The sequence below is a fragment of the Tamandua tetradactyla genome, chromosome 11 (assembly GCF_023851605.1).
Source record: "Tamandua tetradactyla isolate mTamTet1 chromosome 11, mTamTet1.pri, whole genome shotgun sequence".
Lineage (NCBI taxonomy): Eukaryota > Metazoa > Chordata > Mammalia > Pilosa > Myrmecophagidae > Tamandua > Tamandua tetradactyla.
In genome coordinates, this window is record NC_135337.1 from 26,468,558 (window position 1) to 26,476,872 (window position 8,315).

An 8,315-nucleotide genomic window follows, 5' to 3' on the forward strand; every position below is an offset into this window, starting at 1 on the left:
ACTCTCCCTGCATGAGTCACTGTCGCCAGCAATCTCCCACAGTAATGAAACCAATCCCACACTTTGCTGGTAGCCTACCACTGGAGGGTAGAAACCAAAGGGTTGTGATCATCCTCAAAGTGAAGCCTAGAAGAATTCCTGAATTTAAACAAGGAGGAAAGGCAGAGTTCACTGAGTTCATTGTTCTCAGCTACTTAATTGTCCTCCTGATTCGATGTTCACCGAGGTGCGTGAAAGCACTACTGGACTTCTGGAGACCAAACCGAGCTCAAATGAAGAAAATCATGATGAAGTGGAGAAGGCCTATGATTAGAACTACAGGGAGCTGCAGCCCAGAAGTTTGAATTTTGAGCTCTGACAAACAAGCTTTTCCAAATTCACTACAGAAGTTTCGCGGTAATCTTGTCATTGATGAGCAAGTCAGAAGGAGTTCGGCTCAACTGCTGGGATCCTGGAGGATTCAAACACCTGTCAACACAGATAGTAATCAAGCTACGATACATTGATATACCAAGCCACATACATAATTCCAGTGAGATTATGAATGGGATAAAGAAAAAATCTCTTTCCCTGGGTGGGGTGGGCAGACGGGAGTTTGATTTAGAGATAAACCAGGAGCTTAGTCAATGCTTACACCTTCTGTTTTCCCAAAGCCAAGTTCAATGAGAGAATTGGAGGAATGAATTTTCTCTCTCGAAGTCTCTGTTCAAGTTTAAGCATTTCAGACAAGATTCAATAAAAAATTTTAATCTAATTCTTGTGCCAGCAAAGCCCATATAAATCAGCACAGGCCCTGAAAAATTGAAGAGGCGCTGTTTTTATTGAATCCATAAATCTAAGAACATAGCATTTAAAGAACAGTTTTAAGTGTTTCTTCTTTTTTTAATAATTAGTGTGAGAATAGGCATGGAAATTGAGCCCAAGAGTAGAAGAACCTTATTCAAATCCCCAAAGCAAGAAGTATTTGGAAAAAGAATATTGCCTAAATAAAATTGACTAAAAATGCTAAATCCAAACCAAACTATTTAATGTCTTACGTTTCAGGGGGTTTGGGTTTGGATTTTAGTCCACTTTTATGTGTTCTAAAGGTCCAGTGACAGTCATGGCAAGAAGGAGGTGTTTTAAAGTCCACATATTTTTCAATTGAAAGAGAGATTCCGAAGTTTGGCAGGGAAGTTGGCAAAAATGGTACAAAGGGCAAACTTGGAGATGGCATTCTTCAGTGTTCTCTCCTCCTTAATGAGTCTTCTGATCAATTCAGTTTGGTTTTATATAGATAGGGTTGCCATCTAAATTCTAACCAAAAAGAGTTTACTTGAATTCAAATTATATTCCTTCCTGCATTATATACCACTGCATCATGTGCCTTATTTTATTTCAACACCACCTCTTGTTAGCTTTCTTGGAAAACTGCCTAAAATGAGGCATGGTGGAAAACACAGCATATCTAATGGAGACTCAGGTTCTAAAGTTTGTTCTGCCAGCATCTATGTCCTTGCAACTCAAAGTGTGGTCCACGGAGTGGCAATGCTGACATGACCTGGAGCTTGTCAGAAACGCAGAATCTCAGGCTCCACCCAGACCCAGACCTACTGAATCAGTATCTGCATTTTAAGAAGATCCCAGGTGATATATTGTGCATTAAAGTTTGAGAGACATTGTTCTGTGTAACTTCAGCACACTAATTCTTCCTTTCTGTACTTCACTTTCCTTCTTGTAAATTGAGGAAGTTGGAATAGTCACTAAGGACCCATCTACAATTTATGAGTTCTTGAAAATGCAAGCTAGAAAAATGCATTCCTTGGATATCATCTTGAGTTTCCTGTAGAGCTTCCAAGAATAACACCATCTAGATATGGTGACTGAGATTTAATGAGTTGCTGCCTCTAAATTCCTTACTTCTTTCTAGGATCAAATCAAACCAAATGTTTTGTTTCATCTTATCAAAAAATAAACCACATAAAAATAAAAACTATAAGGCAGGAGGGGTGCCAGGGTAGTTCAGTGGCAGAATTCTTGCCTGCCTTGCAGGAGACCCAGGTTCGAGTCCCAGTCCGTGCACCTCCCAAAACAACAACAACAACAATAAAAAAAAATTCAACAATAGGGGGGCACAAAGGTTAAAATATATTGGGTAGATGGAAATACTAGTGGTCAAAGAGAGGGAGGGGCAAGGGGTATGGTATGTATGATTTTTTTTCTTTTTTCCTTTTATTTCTTTTTCTGAAGTGATAAAAATGTTCAAAGAAATGATCATGGTGATGAATATACAACTCTGTGATGATATTGTGAATCATTGATTACACACCAAGAAGGGAATGTTCATATGTTAAGAATGTGCATGTTTGTATGTTGTTTTGTTTTGTCAATAAAAATTTTTAAAAAATTCAACAAACGATGCTGTAATAATGGGATAGTCATATGGAAAAAAGAATGAAATGTGACCCCCAGCATACAGCATACAAAAAAAAAAGTATAAAGGAAAGTAAGAGAGCAGTGCTAATATATACTGAATCATAATAAACACTCTAATTATATTATCCAGTTTAATCCTAACCCCAAAACAGGTGAAGTAGATTCTAGAAAAATATGAATACAATCTCAAAACCTTAGATAACTTGCCCTGGGTCACGAAACCAAGCAGCACAACCAGGATTTAGGTGTAAATGTCTCTCATTCCAAATCCCTTGAAATGCAGTATTGCTTAATTATGTGCGATAAATTCAAGAATATTAATTTTGCTTTCATTAATTCTGCTTTCCTATGAAAACTAAGTCATATTGAAGTCTTATAAATCTCAAATAAAAATGACAGCAAAATTGCATATCTATTTCCCTCGCCTTCCTCCAAACCATATTTTCTAATGAGAATATGGATAGACTTATAAATTCAGAGTCTGTGCTTTATTTTATTTTTTAAACAGTTTTATTTACACACCATACAATCTATCCAAAACGTACAATCTATGGCTCTCAGCGTAATCATATAGCGTACAATCATCACTATAACCAATTTTAGAACGTTCTCACTCCTCCAAAAAGTAAATCCCCATACCCATGATACTTCTGTATTATTAACACTTACCATTGTTATAGTACCTTTGTTACTGTTGATGAAAAAATATTAAAATATTACTATTGACTATAGTCCATAGTTTGCATTAGTTGTATTTTCCCATATGCTGACCTATTATTAATACCTTGTAATGCTGATGTACATTTGTTCTAATTCACGTAGGAGCATTCTTATATTTGTACAATTAATTGCAGTCGCTGTCCACAACAGGTTCGCTATGTTATACGGTCGTAAATTTTAACCTCTAGCTTTCCTTCTAGTGATACACATGACCCTAAACTTTTCCTTTCAACCGAAATCACACCCATAATTCTGCATTTTTAATTACACTTATGGTAATGTGCTACCATCACCTCTATCCATTTTCAAACATTTACAATCAACCATATTTTAAAGTATGTACAAATTAAGCATCATCTCCCCATTCTCTACCTCCTCTCTATCTCCTGGTAACCTAATCTCTAGATTTTAATTCCAAGGATTTGCTCATTATAATTAGTTCATATTAGTGAGCTCATACAATATTTGTCCTTTTGTATCTAGCCTATTACATTCAAGGTTCATCTATGTTTTTGTATGAAACAAGACTTCACTCCTTACAGTTGAATAGTATTACATTGTGTTTATATAACACATTTTGTTTATCCATTCATCAGTTGATGGACAGTTGGCTTGTTTCCATCTTTTGGCAATTGCAAATAATGGCACTACAAAGATCAATGTGTGAATGTCTGCTTTCATTTCTTCTATGTATATAACTCATAGCAGGATTGCCAGACTGTATGGTAATTCTATACTTAGCTTCCTAAGAAACCACCAAACTGACTTTCCCAGCAGCTACACCATTCTACTTTCCCACCAGCAGTGTTCTTAGTTCTCCATGTCCTCTCCAACAATTATAGTTTTCTGGTTTTTGTTTGTTTGGTTGGTTTTGATAGTGGGTGTGAGATGATATCTCATTGTGGTTTTGATTTGCATTTCCCTACTAGCTAGTGATATTGAGCATCTTCTCATGTGTTTTCGTAACCATTTGTATTTCTTCTTTGGAAAAGTGTCTATTTAAGTCTTTTGCCCTTTTCTTAATTGGGCTGTTTGTCTTTTCATTATTGAGTTGTAGGATTTCTTTAAATATTCTGGATATTAAACCCTTATTGTATATATAATTTCCAAATATTTTCTCCCATTGAATAGATTGTTTTTCCCTGAGTCACAGAAGTCTTTAATTTTAAGGAGGTCCTATTTCTTTATTTCTTCTTTTGTGGCTTGTGCTTTGGGTGTAAAGTCTAGGAAACTACTGGCTGAGATATCATCTGACACCCACTAGAATGGCCATTATCAAAAAAACAGAAAACAACAAATGCCAGAGAGGACGTGGAGAAAGAGGCACACTTACCCACTATTGATGGGAATGTAAAATGGTACAACCATTGTGGAAGGCAGTTTGACAATTCCTCAGGAAGCTAAGTATAGAATTGCCAGATGATCCAGCAATACCATTGCTGGGTATCTATTCAGAGGACATGAGGACAACAACACAAACAGACATTTGCACACCAATGTTTATAGCAGCATTATTTACAATTGCCAAGAGATGGAAACAGCCCAAATGTTCCTCAACAAATGAGTGGCTAAACAAGCTGTGGTTTATATATACAATGGAATATTATGCAGCTGTAAGACAGAATAAAGTCATGAAGCATGTAACAACATGGATGGACCTTGAGGACATTATGCTGAGTGATATTAGCCAGAAACAAAAAGACAAATACTGTATGGTCTCACTGATATGAACTAACATTCATGACTGAACTTGGAGAATTTCAGTTAAGATTACAAGTCATCAGAAGATAGAAATAGGGTAGAGATTGAGTAATTAGGGTTGAAGAGATACAAATTGTGCAACAGGACTGATTGTAAAAATTCAGAAATGGATAGCACAATACAACCTGATTGTAGTATGATAATGTAAGTACACTGAATGAAGCTGGATGTGAGAATGATAGAGGGAGAAGGGCTGGGGGCACCTGTGAAACCAGAAGGAAAGATAGACAATAAAGACTGAGATGGTATAATCTAGGGATGCATAGAATGTACAATGATAGTGACTAAATGTACAGATTTAAAAATGTTTTTGCATGAGAAAGACAAAGGAATGTCAATATTGCAGGGTGTTGAAAATAGATGGTCATTCATATTTTAAAACTTCAACTTCTGTGTGAGACTAAAGCAAGAAATGTTTATTTGGTACAAAATTTATATTTTGACTAGTGCATTTCCTAATTTAACTTACAAGGACATAAGTGCATGGAACCTTGAACAGGACATGAAATTTTGTTGATTTGTCCAGGTTAGTGTGATGCCCCAATAAATTCCAGAGTGATTTGAACAGTGATTAAAGAGGTATTTGCAGGGTCCCCTTTGGGGACTTTGGGAGAAAGGGGGAAAATTTCACCTTCCCCGTTTGGAGAATTCCTGATAGTCTCACAAGCAGTGGGAACAACCAAATCAATAAGGTGAGCTCTTAATCTTGGGGTTTGCCCCTATGAAACTTATCCCAGCAAAGGATAAGCTAAGCTTACTTAAAATTAGGCCTAAGAGTTGCCCCCAGAGAACCTCTTTTGTTGCTCAGATATGGCCTCTCTCTCTCAGCCAATATGCAAGTGAACTCACTGCCCTCCACCTCTCTACATGGGACATGACTCCCAGGGGTTTAAACCTGTGGCAACATGGGACAGAAATCCTAGAATGAGATGAGACTGGGACTCAGCATCAAAGGATTGAAAAAGCCTTCTTGACCAAAAGGGGAAGAGAGAAATGAGGCAAAATAAAGTGTCAGTGGCTGAGAGATTTCAAAGAGAGGTCATCCTGGAGGTTATTCTTATGCATTATATAAATATCCCTTTTTTTTCCCCATGGACAGGCACTGGGAATCGAACTCAGGTCTCGGGCATGGCAGGCAAGAATTCTGCATGCTGTGCTACCACGGCCCACCCTAAATATCCCATTTTTAGTTTATGGTGTATTAGGGTGGCTAGAGCAAAGTACCTGAAACTGTAGAGCTGTGTTCCAGTAACCATGTTTCTTGAAGATGATTGTATGATGATAAAGCTTTCACAATATGACTGTGTGATTGTGAAAACCTTGTGTCTGATGCTTCTTTTATCTATGATATGGACAGATGAGTAAAAAATATGGATAAGAAATGAACAAATAATAGGGGGAACAAAGATTAAAATAAATTAATTAGATTGAAATATTAGTGGTCAATGAAAGGGAGGAGTAAGCGGTATGGCATGTATGATTTTTTCTTTTTCTTTTCTCTTTCTTTTGCTGGAGAGACACAAATGTTCAAAAAAATGATCACAGTGATGAATACACAAATATGTGATGATATTGTGAGCCATTGATTATAACCATGTCAAGAACATGGGTATGTTTCTTTGTTGTTAATAAAAATATTAAAAAAAAAAAAGAAAACATTGCGTATCATGAGATTTCTTTTTGCACACAAATATTTAATAAAATACACCATTCTATTTACAAGAGCTAAACAAAACCTTTTTAGACATTAGGTAGTATGGTGAGAGGGTAATGTTTGATTTAATAAAATGTGAGTGTTAATGAAAAATAGATTTTAATCTAAATTTTCATAGTGAACAGTCATGAGTCTGGATTCACTGTACTTTATAAGAGTATCATTTAAACAAGAGCAACCTAGAGGAAACAAAATCTTCCAAACTCAGAAAAGAGTTTAATTTTAAAATTTGTAAAATTTTTAGCTTAGGAAAAACATTCGGTTCTGTATAAGTTAGTTCATTTAACTAAACATTTACATTTGTTTAATTCTCTTACATATAAAATTATTATATAAGGAGACAAAATGTGAAAGGGGGTACATAAGGAGTGTTTATAGTAAAAATTATCATTTTATATAATTTCTTAGGCTACTTTCTTTTTACATTGCACCTTATTAAAGCATTACACTCAACATCAGTTTTTCTGTCTCTTACATTTATTTGTTTTACGTCTTGCATTTCTCTTTTATATATTAGTTATGCAAGTAATACATGCTCATGGTAAAAAATTTTACAATCTGTAGGTAAAACAGACATATATAGTCTGTTTGTACCCTTAATTACACTCTCCTCTAAAAGTAATCACTTTTATATTATGTTTGTCTTTAAAAAGTTGTATGCACTTTTGAACAAAGGTCTGTGATGTGATTGGTAAAATGATTTTTTTAGCCATTCACTATATTTTCATGCCTGAGCATGATTTTCAACTGCTCAAAACATGTTGATGTGCTAGATTTTGTCTACAAATAGACATAATTTTTCAAATATGTAGTCAATTCCCAACTCTTCTGCCATTCTTCAAAAGCATCAACCTTTTCAAGACATTGAATATTGCATTTTGTGCCAAACAACCTTTTGATTTTAGTTTCTAGACTATGAAATGATTGGCCTCCATGTTTAGTTGGATCATCAGAAGCAACAGACACGAGATCCTGGAACCCTTTTCTTGTTAGGAACAACATTATATCAACATAATGTTCTCGATCACCTGGATTAACAGCGATTAAGGCTCCTTTATGCCAAATCCTTTTAAATTCACCAATATTTACTCTGGAAATATCTAAAATGCTGCAAACACACAAAGAAATGTTCCCTAAAGAACTCTTAAATATTTGGGCTGCAGGAATTTCGGCAATTGATTCCACTGAGTAAGAAAGATTCTGCTGTGTAAAAATTCTCAAATCTCAAGTTCACTATCTCCACACCAACTACACTGTGTCCCCTGGTCTGCAAACCATCTCATCTCAACTGATTTTCAACAAAGAGTAAAAAATATCCTGAGACCTCTCTTACCATTAAGAATATATCCAAATGCTTCTTTAATGGCTGATTTCCTCGTTGTTTATTAAATGAAATGTTGCGACATCCACTTTTCTTGCCATTCTTCTAGGGTTGGTATTTGGTTTTTCTGTACCTCATTATCAGGGTGCTTGTTAATTTTGAGAAAAGCTCTTGTATCTTTCATGGTTTTGTAGACACCTTTGCCTCACAAGCAGATATCTTCAAGCCTCTTCAGCCACCCACTACCTGCCATTCCTATCAAGAGATCTTGAAGATGCTTCCCTACATTTTGTTCTAGGAGTTTTATAGTTCTGGTTCTCATATTTAGGTCTTTGGTACATTTTGAATTATTTTTTTGGATAAGGTCTGAGATAGAGGCCCTCT

At 35.7% G+C, this 8,315-nt stretch overlaps 1 pseudogene; it reads right to left on the reverse strand.

Annotated features, from left to right (window-relative positions):
* Positions 1 to 7,379: 7,379 nt before the first annotated feature.
* LOC143649431 (thiopurine S-methyltransferase pseudogene) lies at positions 7,380 to 8,115 on the reverse strand (annotated as a pseudogene).
* Between the last annotated feature and the right edge of the window lie 200 nt (positions 8,116 to 8,315).